The following is a 27,604-nucleotide window of genomic DNA, read 5'->3' as shown; positions in this document are numbered from 1 at the left end:
TTATTTTCTGATTATCTTATTAAAATATGTAACATTTAGTACATGTAATCTCTGAAGCAAATCATTTCTAAAAAATTGTAGACCAGTGTAATCAGACAATACAACATTACTGCATCACTACCGGTGCTGGAACAGCCTTTGAAAGAGGTGACGTGTCTCTGACCGTGTCTGATTGATGGAGCAGTGACTCATACTTACTTGATAATGGGCTATGACGTAAGTTTCCTGAAGGAACCACTAGTATTATACATGATCTTTTGAAATAACTAGGAATAAAAATTCACTCCAGGTATCGTTTAACAAACCACTGCTGCTATAGGTAATTATGTTGTTATGATATGAGTACACCAATTGCTAGAAAAAGACTTGTAAAAACTTTTGGGATAAGAGGAAGATACTGCAAAGCAAGAAACTGTGGAGGTAAAAGTTGGAGACAGTAAAAAGAAAAAAACGGAGAAGTGATGCTCACCTCCCTTCAGGATGAAAGTGGAAAACATTCACAAAAGTCCTCGGATGAGAAATTCTATAAAGAAAACGGTTCCATTTCGCCAGCCCCTGAGCTAATGGATCAATATTGTACTGTTTTTTTTTTTGTTTTTTTTTGTCCCCATCCAGAAATATGATCATAGCCTGTCACAGTACATGGCAGCCCACACACCACATCTAAGAGCGTGGGAAGCACTGCTACTCCCACAGCAGTGAATCTGTTTGCCATGGATCCTAGAAAGAAACACTGTCCCAAAGTATTACTCCCTCTGAGGGGGCTCTCTCTGGAAAAAGGCGAACTTCAAACGCAACAAGCTAGTACATCTATAACCCTTACAGCTCTAGTCACATAAAACAACTCTGGATTTGTAGCATTTCTTCAGAGGGTGGTCTCGGTGGACACCAGACAAGTGCAAGCGGTTGATATACGCCACTACAAATACTATAGATCCAAATCTAAGCTATATCTGGATTAAAACAAATAACACTTTGTGTTGCCTTAAATAAATATTGTGTACATTTAGGTCAGTAGCAGGGAATTAAAAGTATATAAATCTAATCCATTATTATTATTATTATTATTATTATTATTATTATTATTATTATCATTATTATTATTATGTTAGTACCTTTTGCCCTTTTAATGTACATTGAAGAAATGCCACCCAGTGCAGAACTATGGTCTTTTAATGTGTTTTTAATCGACTTTGAGTTATACGATGTAAAAAATGTCACTGACAAAATATTGTGAGCCAGTTTTGTTGAAGCTGAAATCATTTAAATGTGGGTCTTCATCACTAAATCCATAATTATATTAATTAATAATAAAGCTGAACTTCTGAAAATGATCATCAATTTGCAGTGGGAATGTAAGTCCTGCCTAATAAATCAAAGAATCACTATAAAATATATTCCCTATTAATCTTTAGATAAACAGAGAGTCTGGAAAGCAATGGCCACGCAAAATACTGAATGAATTAGGTAACTGTTATAAAATGATAGGATGTGTCAGGATTTGCCTGATTCGACTCATTTCAGTGAGTATGAGTAATAATTTTGCATTAAAGGTTTTTTGTGTAAGATTCAAGGGGGACCCTGGGGGATCTGTTTACAGGGATGGAATATAATGTCCATGATTATGTTTTTGTTTTCTATGTTTTCATTAGTGTATAGTGAAAATAAAAATGGTGTTTTTGTTCAGAGCATCCATTATAAAAGGCAAACGCATATCTGTAACTGGAGTAAAATGGACCAACCACGACAAAGAATTAAAAACATGCACATCAGTCACTACATTTAAAAGGATGGTTAAAACTAAGGTATTCAATAAATATAAAATATTAGGATAAAGTAAGCCAATTATCAGAACGAATCTAGGATTTTGCTTAGATAATATTATTTGTTTATGTTGTTGTTTAAAACTGTGCCATCCTGTTATCTTGTTTTGTTTCTGCAACTTGCCTTCTTGTAAATAGTTCAGTTCACATTTTATTTACAAATCATTTCAAATATGTATATAAATTGTATTTATAATTTCCAGCAAGATATGATTTTATAAAAAGGGTTACCCCAGAAGCTATCTATAGTTTATAAACAGGGGCCTAAGACATTAAGTAAAACAGTACAATGTATTATGAAAACAATCCCTATTTCTAACTAAGCTAAAACCTAACCCTTGCTCTAAAAGGGTAAGGCTAAGGTAATTCCAATAAATACAGACAGTATAGAATTTAGATAGTATCAACACATCAGGCACATGAGGCAAAAAGTACAACACAGACTTAAATTAAACATATCTGAGAAGCAGTTTTTGTTTTAATTGCTTTTTTAAAAAAATAGGGTAGGCATAAATAAGATGTTGCTTCAGCTTATGCCTTTTCACCCATGTTTAACCCTCCGGTATCCCGTCCAGCAAGGTCCTTACTAAGCACCAAGTGTGCCTTTTTGGCACACTTGTGGAATAATTTCAAAAAAAAATGTCATACAGTTTGTTTTTAATTCTTTTACACTTTTTTTTCTATTTCATCAACTTGAACCATGAATAAAAATACCAAATACTCAATAATTGTCACATTTTTTACCCTTTAAATGCCGTGTTTGTAATGTAAACAAACCATTCTTTTAGATGGAAAAAAACACAAAAAATTATTTTCTTTTCAATATACTACATACAAAGTGGATCACATATTTGATTTTTGCAGCCTGGCATATGTCAATGATTAACTCTAACATTGGTTAATTTGCATTATTATTTTTGGCACTAGGTCAAATATTCAAAAATACTAGCATCTGTCACCAAGTGTATGAAAAATGCACACCTATAAATCAAACTATTAAATATTATATATCGATTTATTTTTCTGCTCTGCTTTGATTTTATTTTTGTAAATCAAGGTCAGCCCTAATCATACATATTAAATGGAAGAAATAGTGCGTTTTAGGCACACTTTGGAGACAGATGCTAGTCTGGTAATTTTCTTTTGTTTACAATGTGTAAATTTTAGTTGGTGGCCAACATTCAAAAGATCATGCAAAAATCAACAACTTTTGGATTCTAACCTTATTTAAATTGTGAAAAATAATATGAAGTTTTTTTAACACAAAGTGCAAAGTGTGCATAAAAGGCGCACCTGGATACCGGAGGGTTAAAATAGAAATCCAAACTGTATGTACTGTATATATCATCTTCTGCTAAATGGATGAATAAATTACTACTACTACTATTAAGGTGCATTACTGTCACCTAAAATGTGTGTGAGTGGACCAGACTAAATATCTCTTCAGCTAAAAACAAGAATGGACAAAATCAAACACTTGTCACTGGATCTCTACTGTAAACCCAGGGGTGGAAGGTGTTTAGTTGGTTCCAAATTCACTGCTAGATGACGTTAAATATTACACACCGAACCTATAATTTATCAAAGTGATTCATCCAATAGTGAGCAAAAAAAGACAGCTCTGGTTTTTAATAATAGAATCACTTATTAGGGTTTGCAGTTTGATTGATTACCACAAGTTGGACGCTGTTACTGTTACAAACAGATCATTATGGCTGATGGTTAACCCCTAAAGATTTCAGTCAATATATAGATCAATATATGCATTGCAACACCATGCAATGTTTCCTAAGTGATTCATCACTATTATAATATTATCCTTTGCATTTTGTTTTTGGTTTTTTTCCATCAAAATCAGGTATTTTCCTATATTTAATTCACTGATCATGTAGATGTTCATAAAAGATCTGAGTAAATCCAAAGGTTATTATATCATAACGGGGTGCTGCTACCAATTGTGGGCTCCATGAAAGGATAAACGTTGTGGACCCTTCATAAAATACAATATTTTCTCAATCTACTGGACTTTAGGGGCTGAAGCAAAATTGACTTTTTTTCAGTGAAATATATCATTACCTGAACATAAAAAACAACTGCAACCATTGTCATTTGTCAAACTACATGAGTTTTACTGGTGAATCAATGTTGTAGAAGGTGTTTCCATGTTCACTACAGAGCCTCTGAAGGTCCAAAGGGGTCATATGTGATTAGGCGTGTATATTGGTAAAAATCTGGTGATACGATACAAATCACAATACTAGGATCACAACACAATGTATTGTGATATATCACGATACGGTTGACAAGGCAATATTTTTTTTGTTTTGTTTCTTTTTTAAAAATATTATGTGTAAAATTTAAATTACACCAGAAATATGCACAAATACTAAACAAATTTGTATTTGATCCGAACAGGATCTAATATTATATCACAAAATTTTCCTCATGATAGTTTAAGATCCCGCTCAAATGTTCATATTCTATTAGTTTTGAAAAGAATGCATAGTGGACAGTCCCCGAATCATCCAACATCAGAACTTTTTTTTTTTTTTGTGCAATCCCACCAAAGGAACTAACATCTGCCTTTTTCAGACAGTAAACACTGGTTTTAAGATGAATGAAATAACAGTTATTTAACAAAACAGTCTTATCAATGTCAAAAAACTACATGTATGACCTGATGTTTTGTTTTTTTTTTTAATTGATTTATTTCGAATATGGAAATGATGCAAGCTTCCTGATTGCTACTAATTGACTGCTTTGCACAACATAATATAGAAATGAAACTTCAAGGAAGCATAAATTAATAACACAAAAAAAGAAAAAAAGTCATATTCGAAAAGCAATGAGAAGAAGCATAGTTTATTAGCTCTCACCCCTTTGTCTAAACCAAGAAATAAATAAATAAATAAATAAATATACATATGGTGGTATATGTGGATGTGTATATGTGTGTATGTGTATACAATCACACATACACAATCACACGTATCACAATAATGTTTTTCAGAATACCAACAAAAGAGCCAAATACCCATGTAAACATATGAATAAAAGAGTTTCCTGGATTCCCCAAAAATATAAACCAAAAAGAAAAACAAAACTGAACCCTCGTCACGTCTGCATTTGAATAAATACCTAAAAATACCAATACGGTACTTTTTAATATCGATATAGTATCATGAAATGAAATATCGCGATATATCGCAGATTCAGTATTTTCTTACACCCCTATATTTGATGTCTCTGAAAAGCTTTGAATCTGCATTTCACCTGCATCATTTCATTGATATGATATGTGGTCCAGAAGTTGCTGCTTTTTGTCGACGGTAGCTGTTTAGATTTGGATAACCTCTCGCTGGAGACTGTGTAGGTGGAATGACAAAGTGTGCGCTTGCAGATCAGCCACTTCCTCCCCTGTGGACCAGACATGGAGTCACATTGTCCTGGCAGCGCTGCCTTTGAGAAGCCATAGATCTTGATCTACTGAACAGTGGGGGTACAGCAGATGTTTGGGGAGCAAGATGGAGTTACAGCCTGAGGGACCGCGAGCTAAATGGTTGTTTAAGTGAATCATTTGTCTATAGATATGGAGTAACTTTTGTTGTTTTTATTCTGTTCTGCACTCTAACTTTTAATAATACACCGAGTAATAAATACATTCAATATCTCAAAATCTAAATATAGTACTGAGAAGAAAACAGGGTATTCACATTTTAACCTGTGTCCTTGCTCTTTTTTTTTTTTTTTTTTTTTTTTTTAATTGCCTGTGGCTCTTACATTTAAGCCATTTCTTTAAATATGATTTGTGATTTGCTGGTGTAAGGAAATGCTATTAATTATGAGGTTTTCGGTCATAATTTGGCATAAGCAGGATGGAGATAAACAGCTAAAGGAACCCTCTGCTTCATTGAACATACGCTAATTCCACTGCAGCGAGAGATTTTATCACTGGATAAATTAAGTGACTCTTATCAGTCTCTGGTTCGACGCTGTAGCTCAGCACATCATAAGCTCATGCAAAGAGCTCCTGATAGGCAGCAGTGTCATTGATGAAGCCGACATGTGGAGTAGGTTGTGTGGAGGGTTCACAGACCCTTGTGACCCACACACTTCAGAGGTGACGAGTACTCGAGTAGAAGTACAGATATATGTGTTTGACACATGAATACTCAGTGCTACTTTTGTGGCAATTCCAAAGTAGTTTTTTCCTCTATATTTGACTTTTCTTACATGAATTATCACCATTTACTCTAATATTATGCTCTGTGTTTTGAATTTTCAAGTAGAAATCAGGTATTTTTCTGTATTTAATTTAGTCATCATGTAGATGAGTGCTTCTATGAAACTAGGTACATTTTGGTACCTGGCACTTTACCAGCTTTTTAGACCCAATAACAAAAGATACATTTACACATATTTCCCCCTAGGATGTACCTAATGATGACCTCAGATAAATGCAAAAAAAAAAAAATGATACTCTTACTCTGAGCCATCCCATTAATGAATTTTTAATAAAATATTGGGGTCAAAACTGGGACATGAAAAACTACCAAGTTGTCAGTGCATGTTATCTGGACCACATGGCTTGAAATGGTCTTATATACCGCTATAAATAAAGACACTGTGTTAAATGTGTCGATCCTAGTGGTTTTTCTAATCCAGACATGCAGGTTTTTCATGAATCTCACTCTCATTCCAGGTTTTGTATGTAACCCATCGTGTCCACTTGCATTACATGTTTTTTTTGTTTTTTTAAATTAAATAAGTGCCTTGGAAACATCATGATGCAACAGTTTTTTCAGATGCAGTTTTTAAAATTTTTATGGAATGTCCTTTGTGGTGGACAGTTTTCTTTTCTTTTTTTTTTTTTCTGAATAAAGTTGTGAAACTCTTGTCCACAAATGTGGACAGAAAACCCATAGCTGGGTCTTAGGAGATTAAACGCATATAAATCGTGAACGATTTTGCAACAGCGGTCATTTTTGTGAACACTCTGCCTTGCATAATTACTTCAATTCCCAAAATGTACCTGTGAGAGAATAAAGAGGTATTTAAAAAAATTTGTAGCATGTAATTTTCGTGTCCTTTTGACCGTGTTACATGTGGATTTTTGTATTAAATATAAAGTAAAATAATATAAAAATGTGTTTTATCCGATAAATACTTTCTATTTTATCTCAGTAAGTATTTATTTTTAAAATAGACCCAAAGTGCTTCCAAACTTGGTTCATAACATTAGTCTACATCTGGTTTGAATTTTTAGCCCCTCTGTCCTGTTTTTAGGGACCAGTTTCATAGAAGTACCCAGATGTTCATTGAAGCTCAAATTAAAGTTGAGGGCTATTATTTCAGAAGCATAAAAAAAAAGAAGAATAAGTGACTTTTTCAGTAAAATATATCATTAACTGAACATGAACCAAGTGTCTCCACCCACTGTCATTTATCAAACTCCATGGGTTTTACCAGTGAATCAGTGTTGTAGAAGATAGGATTAGTGGATAAACATTTATTAAGCATTTTAGATCAGTACATGCTTTTGGTCAGTAGTGGATGTTTGGGTCTTTATGGATTAAAAGAAAATTAAAAGTACCTCTTTACTAAAGTAAATGTAAAAAGTATGTTGTCTGTATTTCTACTGGATTCTCTCTGCAATCAAGTCTCCTTGAATTGTCTGTTTTGTTGCATCTTTAAAGTTATAGGTTGAAATCAGTCTTGATAGGAAGGTGTGTTGTGATGCAAAAAAAACCTGATCACCCCCTTTAATATGTTAAAAACAAAGTAATGAGCCTGTTTGGAAAATGTAGTGTTTAATGTGAGTTTAAAATACAGACATTGGTGTAAAGTAACAAAAAAAAAAAAATACTGAAGTTGCAGTGATAAAATAAAGGTTAAAGGTTAAGGTGGTTTATTATTCTCAACTCAAAAAAATTCGTGAATCAAATCTGGTTTCTAGTGTCCAGTCATCTGTAGTGTTATAGGTTCAGCAACAGATGGACTGGCTGTCAAAGGATACTAAACCATCTATCTATCTATCTATCTATCTATCTATCTATCTATCTATCTATCTATCTATCTATCTATCTATCTATCTATCTATCTATCTATCTATCTATCTATCTATCTATCTATCTATCTATCTATCTATCTATCTATCTATCTACCTACCTACCTACCTACCTACCTACCTACCTACCTACCTACCTACCTACCTACCTACTTTACCCTTCATAAGTCTTATTTACAAAGGATTAGTGCAACCTGTGGACCTCTGATGATGAATAAACTAACCCTCCACATCTGTGTTTCATGTGTGAGTGACAGTGACTTTTTCTGCTGTAAAATTTACAGGTGAATTGTTGAAAAATAGAAAAAAAGTTCCTTACTGTAACTATCATGCATGTCACCCATATCATCACCTTTTGAGATGTTGTTTTTCTGGAGTTGTCTCAGTTAATGTCCAAACTCTATCATGATTTGAGCTTCGTGAATTCTTCCCAAAACACTCCTAAAACTTTCATAAATAATCCAATGCAACCGTCGTGGTCCTCAACTGGTAAAATAGTCTGAATAAATGTGTGAGGGAAGCAAAAATTATGGCAAATTTAGAGACCCACACTGGACTAATAGTATCCCAGGACCACTATGTCTGTGTTTGCTGAAAGTGGGATTGTTACTTTCTGAATCACAGACGAGGCAGATTTGCAAAGGATTAAGATCACAGATGACTACAGCAATTTATTCAATTTACCAGCTGTCCACAGGTAATACTAATCCTTTGTCATTATGCTTTAGCTCTTATCTGAATGCAACGTCTTTACTGCCTTTGGAAACATAGACTGCTTATGTGTGTGTTGAATTATTGGACTTATTTTACACTATTTCTATTTTTCAGTGTAGAAGAAACACTTAGTTATGGAATGGTTTAGTTTTGCTGGGACTCACTTAAAGCTATACCTACCGATGTGACATTTCTCACAGCACTTAGTAGAAGTTTGAACATGAACAACCCGCCTCTCTCCAAAGTCCCGCCCCCTTCCCTCTGTCTGAGCTCTGAGGCTCCTCCTCCTCTCGCCTCCTCTCATCTGATGCGCGATGGAAACGGAGGAGGAAGCAGAGGTGGAGGTCCGGTCCGTTTTGGCGTGTCCGCGGACCCCTCCCTCAGTAATCAGATGCATCATCCACCTGCCGCGGGCCCGCGGCTCCTGTTCCATCAGTAGACCTGGTCTGTGCAGTACTGGGTCAGGGTCTTCACTGCAGTGCCCAGGGGATGGACGTGTACACTGTGAACGCGCGGCCTCCGCGAATTTTCCGTGGACATTTGAAGTTTCATAGTCCATACAATTATCATCCTACATCATCTTACATGTGTGACACCATGTACATGTACCTGTATGAGTCCCACCGTCATAAAAGCTGAGCCTTATGCAGACCTGTTCAGTCCAGTACAGCTGACTTCCGGACTTTTATCTCCATCTTTCACTAATCAGACTCCCGTTTGTGCCCCTCAGTTGTCGTTTCTGTTCATAAATCCGTTTTTTCCCTTCCACATGTGCATGTCAGTTCTATCCAAACACATCCTAGACAGACTGTGGTCAGTGACAGGAGAAGCAGCGCCAGTGAAGTGTCAGATTCAGAGGAACACATATCAGATGTGAGACGGCGATGATGGATCGGATGCTGGACGGCCGTAATGGATGATTGACAGGAGGCTCAGTCAGGTTCGGCCAATTATTTTATTCGGACCGACTAAAATGATTGGTCAGACTTTTATCAGAAATATATGAGAATTAAACATTTTTGAGTTTCAATACCTGGCGGATTTCTTTTACATTTTAGTTTGACACACACTTATTAGGAGCATTTTAAGATGACAAAAGAAAAGTGTAAAAATGCCACATCATACGGTATAGCTTTAACCCATGAAGACTTAGTCCTACTTTTTTGGCAGTTCCCAAATGAATTTTTCTCTATATTGAACCTTTCTTAAGTGATTTATCACCATTAATTACACTATCACACTATATATTTTGTGTTTTTTTTAGTGTAAATCATGTATTTTCCTATATTTAATTTGCTGATCATGTAGATGTTCATAAAAGCTCCAATTAAAATTGATCATTATGATATCAGAAACAGAGAAAACTGAAGAAAAAAGTACTTTTTCAGTAAAATATTTCATTAACTGAACATAATCCAAGTGTCTCCATCCACTGTCACTGATCCAACTCCATGGGTTTTACTGGTGAATCAGTGTTGTAGAAGATGACGGTGTTTCCACGTTCACTATGGAGCCTCTGAACGTCCAAATGGGTCATATCTGATGACCATAAAAAGATGACAAACTGTATTTTACACCTATTATTTACATGTATTGATAGAATTAAAGGATTAACATGTATTAAACATTTAAGATCAGTAGATGATTTTGGACTCTTGTGGCTGTTTGGGTCTTTATGGGTTAATCTTGTCTCAGTGTCTTTATTTGGTAGTAAGTAAGTTCTTCTAAACAGACTTCCAATAACGGAGTGATATTTTACTTTTTTAAATGGAATTATGCATTTTAAAACATTTCCCTGTGCTCTACATAAACTGTAAATGCTCTGCTTGGGTCTAAATTCTTCATTAATTCAACTCCACAGGTCCATCTTCAACCCTATTTCTGAGTAATGAACCCAGAAAGGTGGTTTTGAGCGCTGGCCCTTTAAATGCAAATGAGCCACTTCACGCCCCACTTCCTCCAGGTTGTTGGCTGTGCTGTTCTGTCCCATTCAACCAACAACTGAACATTTTAGGTAACACTGGTCTACAAGGAAAATGCTTCCAGAATAAAAGTAATGAAATTTTACCACATGAGAGTCACTGATAAAGAAAAATCAAGTCAAAAATGCTGGTTGGCTGAACTTTCCAAGATACAGCCTTGGGTCAAAATGTGAAATTCAAGAATTAACGAGAGAATGGGTTTGACTCAAAAGGAATATTTGTCTCAGAGCTACAAGATCTACTTCAAAACACTGTCTGCACATTAGAATACATTCACTTTACAGGTTCTATTTAGTGGAAGATTTCTAAAACTATTATATAAATGTACATTAACCAATATACAGGGTGGGGAAGCAAAATTTACAATATTTTGAGGCAGGGATTGAAAGACAGTGTATGACCAATTAATTTATTGGAAGTCATGAGAATTTATTTGCCACAAGAAAATTGACATAATAGAAAATGTTTTTATTCTATGTGTCCTCCTTCTTTCTCAATAACTGCCTTCACACGCTTCCTGAAACTTGCGCAAGTGTTCCTCAAATATTCGGGTGACAACTTCTCCCATTCTTCTTTAATAGTATCTTCCAGACTTTCTCGTAATAGTTTTGCTCATAGTCATTCTCTTCTTTCCATTATAAACAGTCTTTATGGACACTCCGACTATTTTTGAAATCTCCTTTGGTGTGACGAGTGCATTCAGCAAATCACACACTCTTTGACGTTTACTCATATGGGCAAAAGTTTCTGAAAAGGTATGGATAATAGTGTTAGGTATGATTATGACATCAATATATGTTTGGTTTCAAAACAATTGACGTAGTGCCTGCTGAGAAAAAACAACTAAATGTTCATTGTAAATTTTGCTTCCCCACCCTGTATATGTGTAATAACACTTAATCATATACCTTGAAAACATCAGCAAACCGGCACTTTTGTCATTTATTTTCCAATTAATCTTATTAAAATACGTAACATTTCGCACATTTAATGTCTTAATCAAATCATTTCTAAAAAATTGCAGACCAGTGTAATTGGCTCGAAGTTTCGACATATTTTCAGTATGGACTACAACCGCTGCTGCTGACAAACATACTCGGAGAAATGTTCATCGGAAATCTTGACCTTATATGTGCAAATGTCATGACATAACTAGTTATAGACACAACAAATTAAGAAGGAATTGAAACAGGTTGTAGAAAATCCACTTGATTTTTGCTGGAATGAATATAAAGATAATTTTGCAGCACCTGGAAGGTTCAAATTCAAACTTGATGAACTATTAGGATCCAAATACACAAATAAATGTACCATAGACTAATAAAAGTGGATTTAGCAAAATATGACCCCTTTAACACAGAAACCTGTGGTAAAACATGAGTCGAATGACTGTTAAACATCCGCAGACTCATAATCAGTCCATTACGAGCCAAAATACCAGTAAGCCAAGTGCTGTTCATCCTTCCACCTGTACGTGACATTTGGCTGAATCATAATTGATTTGGGCGTGTTCTGTATTTGTGCGATAGGAAAAACAGATGAAAATCAAAGGGGCCAGACGCCAACATGGAGCATCTGCCAGTCTGACATTTAGTTGGCTCCCTGTCTCACCGCCCATAAAGGTCTGTTTGTTAGCATGTTTTTTTTTTTTTTTTTTTGTTTTTTTTTTGTAATCTGTGTAGCAGCAAAATCTGTGTATGTGTGGTTCATGACTATTTTTTTTTTTTCATGTCTTTCTTTCTCTCTCTCTCTGTATGCGTGGACTATGGAAAGACCCCAGAGGTAAAGAGCCCTGGGCTCATATTTGCAGAGCTTGGTCTCCTAAAATTCAGCAAAATGAAGTTTTTTAGAATGCAAATATAGGCTTTGTGGATGAAAAGTTAAAGAAATGTCCTCCAACCACAAACGTCTTGCATTAAGCGAACCCAATGCGAGGCTGTTTTCTGCACTGAGGCTAATATAAAGTTAAGATTGAGTGCAACAGACCTTGTTGTTGTTGGGAATGGAGAGAGCACTCAAAGCAAAATGTTATAGTACTGTCTGTGCTTTCAAGCATCTTTATTCACTGAAATATCAATATCAGTAAAGCAAAAACACATATGTTTGGTGCTTTAAATGAATAAAGATGAAATAAAATATATTATACTTATTTTATAACAGCTCTCTCTTCTTGTTATTTGTATTGAAGATGTCTTGCAAAGCCCAAAGCACTTAACAAAATAAATAAGAAAAAAAAAAAAAAAAAAACAATAATCAGAAGCAATGGCAATAGTAATAAGAGGGAGGAAAAGAAAAAAAATCAGATAGGCAAATAAATAAAAGCAGTTTGATCTCAATGCAATAAAGCATTGACAGGAATGCAGCAGAGTTAGTCCAAATGAAAAAAAAAAGATAGGTCTTTAATTAAATTTATCTGCAATTTCCTTATAGACTTGAGGAGACCAGTAAGAGTTGCAATAATCAAAGTGGCTTGTAGTAAATGTCTGTATCAGCATTTCAGCATTGTTCCGAGTTTAAAATGCTCTAAATTTGGCAGTGTTCCTCAGATGAAACAATGTCTGTACAACCTTGTTAAATGGCTAATGAAATTAAGATCAGAGTCAAACATCACAGCCAGATCTGTAACATGTATTCTAATTTCCTTCCACAGGCTGGAAAACCCAGACTCTGCTCTCTGCTTTCAGATTTAGAGGTACAAGTACTATGAGTTCATCCTATTTCTTTTTCTAAAAACAAAAAGCAAAAATAAAAAAAGTGGTGTCAGGCATAACAAACCCCACCCCTCCAGCTGATGTCATCACGTCTATGCGTGTGCTGATGTCAGTTGCCTCTATATATGTGCCAACTTTGAAGTAAATTGAAATAAAATGTATGTTTTAACAGACATTTGAAATTTCGCTCATTGCAAGTAAATTGAAAATTCATAAAAAATTTAAACTTTGACCTACTTTTTCCAAAATGTAAGGACATCTATTCTGTGTCATTGGAAATCTATAAAGCCAATTTGGTATGAATTCAACCAATACTTATGCTGCTACAGACATTTGAAGTTTTGCCCCATTATAAGTAAATAGGAATTAAAAAAAAAAAAAAAAAATCATTAAAAATTTTGACCTACTGTTCCCAAAATGTAATCAGATCTATTCTGGGTCACTGGCAATCTATGAACCCAATTTGGTATGAATGCAACCAATAGTTTTGCTGCTAGAGTGTTAACAAACAAAGAATCAAACAAACTGAACCGAAAACAATACCCCTTGCCTCCTCTTCAGGGGGCGGGGTAATAAAAAAAAACAAAAAACAAGACAGCTAAAAGAAACATTTAAAGAAATGGTATTGCCAAGTGAAATTGAGATGTATATAATGGAGTATCATCTGCATAACAGTGAACTTTGAAATCATGGTCATCACTTCCATTGATCAAGAAAACCATACTCGACAGTACCTGAGTACCAGTACCAGTATATGTGATGTATATTTATAGATTTGGGTTCAAAGTAGAAAAAGAATTATTTGGGTCTTAAGCTGATAAAGTTTAGTAAACATTGTTATAATCTAGTAGTAGTCGTATGAGCTGCCAAAGACAAGCTTCTCAAAAGATATACTAGTACACCTGTAAAAAGTATACAGTACTCATCTGTCAGGCTCTGAAATACTGAGTGTATAAGTTCATTTTAACCCATAAAGACCCAAATGTCCACCTACGACCAAAACCGTCTTCTGATCTTAAATGTTGAAAAACTTCTAATCCACTAATCCTATCAATACATGTGGTGTAAAATACAGTTTGTCATCTTTTCATGGTCATCAGATATGACCCATTTAGACGTTCAAAGGTTCTGTAGTGAACGTGGAAACACAGCCATCTTCTACAACATTGACTCACCAGTAAAACCCATGGAGTTGGATCAATGACAGTGGATGGACACACTGGGTTTATGTTCAGTTTATGATATATTTTGCTGAAAAAGTCACTTTTTCTTCAGTTCTCTCTGTTTTTGATGTAATAACCCTCAACTTTAAACTGAGTTTTTATGAACATCAACATGATCAGGAAATTATAGTAAATTACACTGGGTTACAAAAAATGTTTTTTGCAAGTTGTCTAGGTTTTTTCAACTGAATTAGGACCATTTTGCACCGCTAAATCCAAAAATGACATCTGTTTTTCTCAATCAGGTCAGGTTTTTTTTGCTAATTTGATTTTGAAAAATTTGATCTTCTCACAAAATTGATTACATTTTTGTGACTTTATCAGTTGATTTTTTTTATATAGTTCTCACCCAAAATAGGTTTTAAGAGAAAAAAAATCATTTCACCATTGTACCTGTTAGGTACAATGGTGTATTCACTGCAGATGTAGCAGTTTACGTCAGGCTTATTTTCGCAAGATCTTCTAGTCGAAGCCATTTCATTCACCTGTAATATTAAAAAAAAAACATTAATCATAAATTGGCAAAAGTAAAATCTTCAGAACTTGTTTATTGCAAGAAATATGAAATAATTTTGTATCATATGATGTGAAAATGCCCATAAATGTAAGCAAAAATGTTAAAAAGCCAATATGTAGCATAGTTCAGAAAGTTGACCTGATTGAGCAAAATTCATGTGATTTTTGGATTCAGCACACCAAAATTATCCTAAATCAGCTCAAAAAACTTAAGCAATAAATTTGTTGTTGACCAGTGTTATCTAATGTTCACTGGAAAAAAATGCAAAATACAGAGGATATGAATGAATGAATGAATGTTTTTATTATTGTGTCTTGCATAAAGAACATGCCCAGCCCTTACATGGGTTTATAAGACACCAAAAATACAAACCAAAAATCAAACACCAGACAATAGGCACAATAGATATGAACAAAACAAAGTACTGACCTATTTAAACAAGCACATCTGCCGCTTTTTCCAGGCTTTACAAACAAATAATGCTAATTTATATACATCAGAACTAAACAACCATTTCATCTTGTCATCATCAGTGCTCCAGAACATATCAGGATTTTGGATACACATATCATCAAACAAAGGGGCTCTCAGTTCATCATATAGAGGACAATACAAAAGAAAATGTGATTCATTTTCCACTTCCCCCAAATCATACAGTCCACAAAGTCTGTTTTCTTCTGGGGTTTGGGTGAATATTCCAGTTTCTAAGGCCAAGGGAAGGATTCCCGTTTGCAACTGAGCAATTAGGGACCTTTGGTTCCTGGTGAAATTTGGGCTGACATAAAACTCTGTTTTATATGTGTTTTTTAGTTGAATGTATGGATAAATTGTGATAAATCACTTAAGAAAAAAATAAATATAGAGAAAAAAAATATTTAGGAGCTGCCCCAAAAGTAACACTGGGTCTTTATCAGAGGTGATTTCTCATAGACTGCAGTGGAAACCCGGCTTCCCCTAAAATTACAAAAATTAAATGGTTAAATATGCACGGTTGTGTTGATATTTCATTGACTACAAATGTGTTAGAACACGTTCTATTCTGCCCCTGCTTGCGTGTACAGCGACCAGCATGGCAGATAGACAACAGGCCTCCCAAGAAAAGCCGGACACCGAAACTTCTCTCCGAAGCTTTTACTTGAGATTTTACTGTAAAACTGTAACATACGTACAAAACATGTATCAGTTACGTTCATTTCTCCAGCACATTAACATAGGATTATACACACAAATGAATAAGAAAAGACAGCTAGCTCGATGCTAACACAAATGGGAAAACCCTTAGACATGCTAACAATTAGCATTTACAGATCAACTTAAGATTTATAATGTCTTTTAATCTAGTAACAAAAGTTCACATCAGGGACAGGTTCTACTATTCGTTATCATAACAACTGAACATAAAATACTCACAGACAAACGTTCGTTCTGGCCATACAACAGAATGAGAAAACGTGTTTGCTGTTTCCTTCCCATGTCCACACTGGCTAAGGCAACACCGAAAGTACAAAACACACGCAAATGCAACTCACTACGACCACCAGAGGGCCCCCTTTGCTTACTTTTAACAACAGAACATCACATGTTCATCTCACAGATGAGTTCGTTCAGAATCAGCTTTATCACAAATCAACAGACTCGATGTTGTTCACTTCTCATACATTCCCGTTGCGCTGTTTTCTCATTCGATCTCTGCTCAGTGCATTTGCCCGTAGACGCTCAGCGTCCATGCACTTCAATGGGACTGAGTGGAACAGTGTTTTTCATTGCCTCAAAACTGGACGGGAATTGGATAAATGCCACAATGATGTCCTGCTCCAGGACGCCCGGTGTCTCTGGGGGTGAATGGAGCTGTGGGCGGAGCTTGGCTGGGCTGGATGGCGGGCTTCCACATGCTGATTGGAGGATCAGTCGAAAGGCTGAATCCCGTTTGATTGACAGCTATTTTGAGATCTACTCCTTCACTGGACAGAGTTCAGTTTAATACCGTTCCGCATTCTGCTGTGAAATCAAGAGAGAAACCACTACGAAATTACTTGTTCATTTCTTGCACTGTAAATAAAACACACTCATTGTACTTCCTTGTTTCAATTTAACATAATTTCAACATTTTCTTGTTTACTTGGTACGATAAGGTCACTGACCATTTTCTTAAAAAGGAACAGAGGGCCGAATTTATGTTTAAATAACTTGACATTTTTTTGATGTAAACCGACAATGAGCTTCCCCTCTCTGAAAGACCAGCAGCCGCCACTGGTCTTTATGGGTTAAGAAAGATGAATAAATTTTTAAATGTTAATATAATATAAATTAATTAATAACAATCTAATTTTTGTGCGTAATCTTGCACGACCTGTAGTTTTGAGGTAAAAATACTCTAATTCACAAAAAATGTATGATCTGTGGAAGTTTATCGTCGTTTTATCTAAAGTGAGCTGTTTAACTGGATTCAGTTGCTTTCTTCTTCAATTCCTCCTTTTTTTCTCTCATTACAGCTGTTCCCCTTGTTCTCCTCAGTCTCATTTTCCAGTCCCTCAGTAAGATCTTTCCCCTTTCTTCTCCTTTCAGTCTCTTACTATCACTCTGTTTCCTTCTCAGTTCCTCTTCTTCTCCAGTTCTCCCTGTCCTTCCACCTCTCTCTTTCCCACCTCACCAGTCTAATGACGTCTCGTCCTGCCCCAAACACAGTCCACTATGTAATGGTCTGCACAATAATGAGCTCATTTAAAAGAGTGGAACAGAGGGCAGCCATTGCTGTTCTGACAGACAGCCATTTAAGAGCAGTCTACTGAGGTGTCTACACTCAGGCCCTCTGTTGACCAGCCAAGTAGCCAGCCAACCATCCCTGCTTTTTTTTTTCTTTTTAAAGCTTCACCTCCCTCATTTTCCCAAAGTTTCCTCTTCATACACACTTCTTAAACATGGCTGATTCATTATCTTGGCTCAGTTGCTGTCAATCTCCACCTTCTTCTTTTACTCCTACTACTTTTTGCTTCTCAATCTCTAGCATTCAGGACTTTATGATGACGTATGGAGCCAGGCCTCTTAATTGTGGAGCAGTCATACAAAAAGACCATTTGCCATAACGGATGGACCTCTCGTGTTTCCGATGAGGAGTAATAGTCCTTTTATTGCAGGATTAATCTCCATGGCTCTGTTGTCCATTGGCTGGCCAAGAACTCCCTCATCCATCAGCTGAGAGGAAGGGAGTTGGATAGAGGGAGGCCTAAGATGATAACCTCCCTGATCCATGGCAATTACTCAGGGTTTGAGGTTACACTTCAGGCCTGTTCATTGCTGTTTGATAGTCATTACTGCATGCACATGCTCTCCAGCTTGCTACTTTTTATGTCCCAGATGTTGGCTGACATTGTCCTAAGGTCATATTGCAGCACTTTACACACAAAATCGGCCAATAATGGTTGTTTAATTCAACTTCTATCAATTAGATTTAAAGATTATACGACCTGGTCTTTTATGACTGAAGCGTTCAGGGCCAATTTGAGTCCAACCCTGTCACCAGAACTGTACATTTCAGCAAATCACAGATGCGTGTAATGTCAAAGTCATTAGCCATCTCTGGATGCACTACTTTTTTGCCTTTCTTCAAAAAACAGAGAACGTGATTGGGGTGGATAACAGACATTAAAAAAAAAGACACAAGTTGGCCTGGAATTAACATTCCCAGTCCTGTCTGCTTCAGGCAATAAAAGGATCTCTAGTTGTTTAAACCAAACTGTCTTTCCTTCACTCTAACCAAGTGCAGTCAGTACATAAACCTGACCATAAGTGAATGTAATTTCTGAGAGGTTCAGTGGCTAAAGGTTCACGATGTACAATTTAGGGAGATCTACACTGGAAAAAATCTAAATCTTACCAAGTGTATTTTTCTCATTTCTAGTCAAAATATCTCATCACACTTAAAATAAGACATAATCACCTAAGGAGTAACTTTTCAGTGAGATATAAGAACTTATTTTTAGAACTTTTTTTTATTTTTTCTTGAAAATCTTATTAGAAGAAGTCTTACCATGGTAATTTTCACTTGTTCCATTGGTAGATTTTGTTTTTTGTTTTTTTGGCTTAATTAAATTCAATTTTGCTTAATTCAGGCAAAAAATCTGCCAATGGAACAAGTGAAAATTATCTTGGTAAAATGTCTTGAAATAAGATTTTCAAGAAAAAATTAAAACAAGTTCTAAAAATAAGTTCTTATATCTCACTGAAAAGTTACTCTTTAGGTAATTATGGTTTATGTGTGATGAGATATTTTGACTAGAAATGAGAAAAAATGCACTTGGTAAGATTTAAATTTTTTCCAATGTAAATAATCCCTAATGTAATGCTATACATGTTATCAAGAACGATCGGCCCTTATCGATCTAACAAATTTACAAAGAAAACTGGGCATATTTGAAACACTTTCCATGCTGCAGTTTACTGACCTCATTTGATGCTACTTTTCAGATAATCATTTCACTGGGATGTCATATTTAATATTCTGAGATCAGGTAAGTTTCTCTTCATGATTATATTGCACTCCTCCATGTTGTAAACATAGCTGGTAGGAGCAGAATAAATAGGGACGTGGCATTAAAATGACATTTTTTTTCAGGTGCCACACTTATTACCTCCGCCAAGGAGGTTATGTTTTTGCCAGGGTTTGTTTGTTTGTCTGTCTGTTTGTTTGTTTGTTTGTCTGTCCGTTAGTGTGCAACATAACTCAAAAAGTTATGGACAGATTTGGATGAAATTTTCAGGGTTTGTTGGAAATGGGATGAGGAAGAAATGATTAAATTTTGGTGGTGATCAGGGGTGGGGGGGCCCATGGGGGGGGGCACTGATCAGCCTTGGCGGAGGTCTGCGCTCTCCGAGTGCTTCTAGTTACATCATACACTGAAACTGGTGAGATGACTACTGTTTGATAAATCACATGTGAACTTTGTTGTAAGATTATTTCCGTGCACCAATCTGGTTATGTTCTACAATGGATTGATGAGTCCATGATTTTTTACTTACCAAACAATGTCCTGAGAAACAGAGTCAGCAGGTTCTTACCACTATGCTGTACTACTGTGCTGTATTTTATGCTAGGTTGGATCCATTGTTAAGGTACATTGCCACTGCCAGGTATCTGCGGGTGTAAACCTTGGAAAATAGACAAATCAAAAGGGCAAGGACCTCGACTCCTGATTTTGGAGTCCAGGTCCAACGCTGTGATACTTCTGTTCAAAAACCTGTATTGGGTTTAGATTGACAGATCTGTTTGAAAACTTGCTTGCCCAATAAGTTAGATGTTTGTAGCTTCTGTTTCTTTAACAATATACTTACTGTTCTGACAGATGGACCAACAAGACTAATGCCGCGTGGTACCGGCTCAACTTGCCTCAACTCGACCTTTTTGCGTTTCCATTACGAAAAAGGCCCTGGAATCTGGTATCCAGTACTATTTTTTGGTATCGCCTCCGCTGAGGTTCCAAGACTGGAGAACAGATACTAAAACGTGACGTGTAAACACTGCAGAACAGAGATTGGTCAGAGAGTTGTCTCTGTTTTACAAAAAACAGATGCAGAAGTTTACAGCAAATATAGCGGTAGGTTAATCCACATGATGACAGCCCACAAAACTACACCATTCAGTCAGGAGATTCAGTCTTTGGTGGCCGATGTAAAAATTCAGCAAAAGTTTGACGAGACAACACACAACGAGCGACTTTATCAGCAACTCTCTAAGCAGACGACACGGGGGTAACACGCTGCATCGCTACGACATCCAGGTACTGTAAAGTCGGTAGTATCCTGTAATGGAAACAGTCTCCAGGAATAGTATTTGGTACCCGAGTAAAGTCAAACCGGTTCCACATATTGGAAACGTGGCATGAGAATACACTAAAATAACTTTGTTGTTAGTGCTTGATGAGGGTCAGGAAGTTAACATTTAGCATTAGCTCACCAATGACCCCTAAATGATGGTCCAGTTCTGTTGCGCTCCCTTCCCATTTGTCCAAATATGGTCATTTCCAATGCCAAAAGCATGTGAGAAATCCACAGCTGATATCAAGGTCTGTCGGCCCACTGATTATATACAATCAAACACTTCTGGGCTTTTTACATTTTTTGTGGTCACTATTGGGGAGGGGGATGTGCATTCAGTTGACTGCAACTTTTTACAACCGCAACACTATATACCATTGAATATCACCTACTGAACTTTTAAAACATCACAATGCTGTGATGCACACATAAAGAAATATTGTTTTGAAAAGCGACTCTTTCTTTTTTTTGTGTTTATTATTATTTTTTGCTTCCTTGAATTTTCATTTCTGTATTATGTTGTGCAAAGAAGTCAATTAGTAGCAATCAGGAAGCTTGTACCATTTCCATATTCAAAATAAATCAATAAAAAATAAAGTGTTTTTTGTTCACGAAAATATGTGTAGTGCAAACACTTCTCCCTATAAATTACACTGTTAACCCGAAATCTGGAAAAGATTAAAAATAAATAAATAAATAAAAATCCACTGACAATGCAATGCTAAATGCTGTGTCATACACTCAGGATCTACTTGCATTTTAATCAATTTCTGCAGTAAATTATGTATTTATGCAAGCTTCAGCTGTCATAATAAAGCAAAACAACACAGTAAATATTCACTGCCCTTTATTAATGGGGTGTTAAGCTATTTCACATCTAATTAAGAACAAAAGTTGATTGCCTGAGCTAAGCAAAACACTTAAATTGCATCTAAATGAGAAAACTAGCCATACTTAGAATATTTAACAACTAGAAAAGAAAAAGTGGGATTTCAAAGCATTATTTTTTACCCGCTAGATCAGGGGTGTCAAACTCATTTTGGTTCAGGGGCCATATTCAGCCCAATTTGATCTCAAGCAGGCCAGACCAGTAAAATAATGACTTAATAACCTATAAATAATGACAAATCCAAGTTTTTCTTTTTTTTCTAGTACAAAAAAACCTCCCAATTAAGTTATGAAAATATTTATATTTTACAAAAAAGATGTAAAAAACCTGAAAAAACAGAAATTTCATTTGAAAACTTTGTGCAATTTTAACATTATGCCTCGACTTATTATTTATACACGTACATTACACACAGTGTTACGTAAACATTTGGTAACAGACAGAATATTGTTAAAATTTTGGAGTTTGGAACTAAAATTTCAACAATTTCTACAATATTCCATCTCTTATTATTAACACGACTACAGATCACAGTGGATCCATAAATGCATAAAACATTTAGTAACAGGCAAAATATTGCTCAAATTGCACATTTCAGGTTGTTCATCTTTGTTTTTTTTTTTTTTTTAATGTATTTATATGTATTTTATTGTGAAGGAATAGTTTTGTAAATGTAAATATTTTCACAGCATAATGTTGTTTTTTCACTTAAATTTTTTCCACATAATTTTTCACAAAGAACCTTTGTAGTTGTCATTAACTACGGGGTTATTGTGTTGTTATTTTTACTTGAGATCACATTGGTCTGTATGTGGAACTTGAACCCAAATGATTTTGGCAACCTTGACTGTTCAGGTTTATTTTTGCACTTTCCGCGGGCTGGAATGGAACCTTTGGCGGGCCAGATTTGGCACCCGGGCCTAATGTTTGACACCTGTGCGCTAGATAATTTAATACGATAGATGCAGAAAAATTAAGAGGCCCGTGCTAACATAAAAAAGGACATAGTTAGTGGAATATCTGACCTCATTAGACAGTATATCTCCACTGCTAACACCTGTATGTATGGATAAGCACCTGATTATTAGTGATGAAATGAAGCATAACTAAGTGTAGATTCCCCAGTTTAACAAACTGCTGGGAACTTGCTGGCAGTAGTCGGCTCAGTCCTCAAACCTCTTTGTTCCACTAATCTTCCTCTCCCAGCCCAGACCCTCCACCACTCCATCTTCGCCTGCAGATGCCCTTCTCTCTTGCCAAGTTTCCCACAACTTCTTTCAGCTCCCCCGTGACTTCTCTTCTTTTATGGAATTACCTCCCTGCTTCTTCTTTTCTCCGCTTTATCTCACCTCTCTCTCTGAGTTCCCCCTGCCCTCGCTTCTACTTCTGGCCATTGCCTAAATCCTCGTACCTACCAGCACTTGTCTAGCTCTCCCTCTCTTGCTCCTGCAGCCTGTGGTTTTATTACTCCGGCAGCTGCGGTATGATATCGACCTCTCTCCACCTCCAGTTAAGCCTCTGCTAATAGAGAGACAGAGCAGTGAAATGACCAGAACCAGGTAGAGCAACCTGGGTCTGAGTTTAACAGCAGGGGGCACTCTTCAGCCTTCACTGCCATTTGTTGCTGTCTCTCAGCAGCTTGTATGTTGTCTGAAGTGGGCAAAAGCAGAATAACAAGGCTGCAGTTTTGAGGCTGTTTGTTAGCGTGCATCATATGTGAATGTGTGTGTGTGGTATGTTGTCTACGCTCATGCATGGAGGATCTGTGTCCTCTACCGTACATGAGTAAAGGGCAAAAGCTTAGTGGGGGGAAAAGAAAAGATGCCGCTGAGCTCTCATTAATATGTATTGCCTGCTGTGTGTGTGTGTGTGTGTGTGAGACAGTGTGTCTGTGTGATTTGTGTGTTCCTCTACATACGTGTGTGTGTCTTCGTGATGACATGTAAGGTCATGTCAGAGACTGTGGAGAAGTCAAGTGTGTGTAAATTGAATGAGGAAATATTTAAGGACACACTGAAGGATCGAAATTTGTATGAGCAGAATAAGATGAATCAATACTTCTCTCAAGTTGGAAAAATGTGTATTTTTAGAGGATGTGTGTCTTGTGTGATACGAAAAGGAATTCATCAAAAAAGAGGGAGTTTAAGGTCCAAATCCAGTGGGTCCAAACCTGTTTTGACTCATGACTACCATTTTAACATCACAAATCTCTGGCGAGCCCAGACATTCAAAACGGAGGCTTTTTTTTGATCATGTAATACAGTGTTTTTCAACCTTGGGGTCGGGACCCCATGTGGGGTCACCTGGAATTCACATGGAGTCACCTGAAATTTCTAATAATTGATAAAAAAAAAGTCAATAAATTACTAATAAAAACATTTTTTAATGATTCAATATATATTTCATTCTAATTAAAACATCACACATTTTTTCTAAAAAAAATCAAGTTCAAATAAAATCCAGGATATAACATCTGACAGGGCATATCTTGATTGACCCGATCGTGTGACCGCATGCATTACTAAGCTTCAATATACCCGGACACAGTCGAAACTGGACTGAACAGAGAATGGAAAGATTTCTTTACCCGCCTGGCCACGTTAAGACATCTCCAAGAGAAAAATGTCTCCGTTTTGAATGTCTGGGGTCGCCAAAAATTTGTGTTGTTAAAATGGGATCATGAGCCAAAAAGGGTTGGGAACCACTGATGTGATAGTTTGCTATACTATGTTGCAAATAAACGTTAATTTTCATTGACATTTAGTCTATATAATGTATATTATTATGGACGGGGGCAGAAAAGCCAGGTGTAGATTACTGCACAAAGTGAGAATTTTATTTTCCTTGGTCAGGATATGTACAGTCAGTCCAGCTTGGATTTGCAAATTAATACTGAACAAACAAGAACTCAAACTATGAATTATGAAAGAGCTGCAGCATCTGAAAGTGACCACAATGAACATTTGAAAGATAACACTGGTCTACAATTTTTTAGAAATGATTTGCTTCAGAGATTAAATGTGCTAAATGTTACGTATTTTAATAAGATTAATTGGAAAATAAATGACAAAAGTGCCGGTTTGCTGATGTTTTCAAGGTATATGATTAAGTGTTATTACACATATATATTGGTTTATGTACATTTATATAATAGTTTTTTAAATCTTCCACTAAATAGAACCTGTAAAGTGAATGTATTCTAATGTGCAGACAGTGTTTTGAAGTAGATCTTGTAGCTCTGAGACAAATATTCCTTTTGAGTCAAACCCATTCTCTCGTTAATTCTTGAATTTCACATTTTGACCTAAGGCTGTATCTTGGAAAGTTCAGCCAACCAACATTTTTTTCTTGATTTTTCTTTATCAGTGACTCTCATGTGGTAAAATTTCATTACTTTTATTCTGGAAGCATTTTCCTTGTAGACCAGTGTAAACAGAACCACAGTGCTTCAGTTTCAGCTTCAGTTTGTCATGTCTTTGATGTATTGGGATTGTCTCTCTCAACTCACCATATATTTTTTATTGGTAAATTTTTATTATTATCAATTGCTAGAAATTTCAGGTGACCCCAATTGAATTCCAGGCGACCCCACATGGGGTCCCGATCCCAAGGTTGAAAAACACTGGACTAATCCAACAACACATTTAATGCAATTGAGTGTATTTTTTTCTGTTGCGTATTTACCTCTGAAATAATCAGGGGTTGTGGACAAACCACCTTATTGCAAAAAGAGAACATTTGACGTTGTGAAATGATGTCTGAATAGGCTTTTTGAGGATTCTAAACATGATTTTTTTTCAAGCTTTTATCCATTTTTTGGTTCGGCTGTCTCAAAACAAATGAAATGCTATTCAGATGAACCATACACACAATTGTGATATGATCAAGAGATTACACTGAGCCATTTTTTATAGTTAAGATTAATTTTTTGAAGGAAGCTACAATCCCTCAAATGGATTGGAATTTTAGACATATCAGATTGACTGCGTCTCTGTCTGTTTAAATAAATGTGATTGTGTGTGTTTTTTATCAGGTGAACAGCTCACTTCAAAAAGACGAGACAAGACTTTCCCTCTGCAAAATAAATCTCTGAAATACGAAAGGCAGACATAGAGATAAAGCTGCCACGCTCTGTCTAGAAGTTGCAAAAAGTAAATAAAAACAGAAAGAAATGATCTGCAAATCTCATACACTCACAGTTTATCCACCATAGAATGTAGAAAATGTATCAGATGTTTAAAGGGGTTCTATCCCAGCCAGCATGTCCATGTGGGCCCCAGAAGGTTTACATTTGGGCTGCATATAAGGGTCCCATGTGGGTTTGTCCGCAGTTTCCATGGTGGCCCCACATGTGTTTGCCCATATCAGAATCCAAATCAAAGTCAGAATCAGAATCTCTTTATTGTTATTGTACTAAGTACAACGAAATTGAGGCAAAGCTCTCAGGTTCAGTGCAAGAATTTACAGAAAAATATCAGTAAAACATCAACAAATATCAGTAAAAAGCACAGATATTTACATTAAAAAATAAAAAAGTATTGCAAACTAAGATATTTGTAAAACATAGAATTTAAGTAGTGCAAATAACATGAAAGATAAATATCGTGGGATAAATAGTGTGAAAAATAAATACTATCAGATATTCAGATCTCTGATTCTGATTTGGATATGGGCAAACACATGTGGGTCCACCATGGAAACTGTGGACCAGGGGTGTCAAACTCATTTTAGTTCAGGGGCCACACATAGCCTAATATGATATAAAGTGGGCCGGACCAGTAAAATAATATAAATAATAGGATAAGAACTTAAAAATAATATCAACTCCAAAGTTTTCTCTATGTCTTTGAGTAAAAGATAAATAAAATTCAATGATGAAAATGTTTACACCTACAAACTGTACTTGAACATAACATGAACAAATATGAACAACTTGAAAAATAAGTGCAATTTTAACAATATTATGCCATAGTTTATCATTTTTATCATAGCTTTTTTCATTATTTATAGGTTATTATGATAGTATTCTACTGGTCTGACCCACGTTAGATTGAACTGACCTAAAATGATTTTAAACATCCTTGATTGCTAATTTCGTCGGTGTAATTTTTGCATTTCCCAAATTCATCCCACGGGCCGGATTGGACCCTTTGGCAGGCCAGATTTGGCCCCCGGGCCGCATGTTTGACACCTGTGCTGTGGACAAAACCCACTTGGGACCCTTATATGCAGCCCAAATGTAACCCTTCTGGGGCCCACATGGACATGCTGGCTGGGATGTAATATTAATTTTTCAAATTCTCAACAGCAGGAGGAAGTTCCCATTCCAGAACACCTTTAAGACTACCAAAACCACCAACAAATCAACGCTGTGTATCCACAGACTGTATCACCCACTGAATAAAGTATAAAGCTGATTGTTTACACACATCTGTATTATGGTATCATCAAGTTTTCCTCCTTGAACAACAACTCATAGCCAGTTATTTTGACAGACAGTCAAAATAACGCTGTGCATTGTAATCATCAGCTGATAGTTTACATTATAGCTCTGTTAGCTTAGCTCTGTTTATAGACAGAAAACAGACACCGTAAAACCAGGAATCACCTCTGTTTTCTGTACAGTTTGGATTGTAAATAGCTGCACTAAAGATCTGTCAGGAATGAGAACTGTCAGTTTAGTTTGAACCATGGATCAACAAATAGTGAAGTTAGCAAAAATAGCATCATATAATAATGCCTCATAATGAAACTCAGCTATGATTTCAGCTTCAAACTCAATTCTTTTCATTTATTTTGTACTCTATTGTAATGTAACGTATTCTACTGTATTGTCTTTTAAGTAGTAATGTTTATTTTAATCTTTG

The 27,604-nt window shown here is 35.9% G+C and overlaps 1 pseudogene; it reads left to right on the top strand.

The window, feature by feature from the left end:
• Nucleotides 1–211: 211 nt before the first annotated feature.
• Nucleotides 212–27,604, top strand: part of LOC115433271 (60S ribosomal protein L34 pseudogene) — a 56,304-nt pseudogene continuing 28,911 nt past the window's right edge.

The sequence above is a fragment of the Sphaeramia orbicularis genome, chromosome 14 (assembly GCF_902148855.1).
Source record: "Sphaeramia orbicularis chromosome 14, fSphaOr1.1, whole genome shotgun sequence".
NCBI lineage: Eukaryota > Metazoa > Chordata > Actinopteri > Kurtiformes > Apogonidae > Sphaeramia > Sphaeramia orbicularis.
The sequence above is the reverse complement of the archived record's forward strand: the minus strand, read 5'-3'. Positions and strand labels throughout refer to the sequence as shown.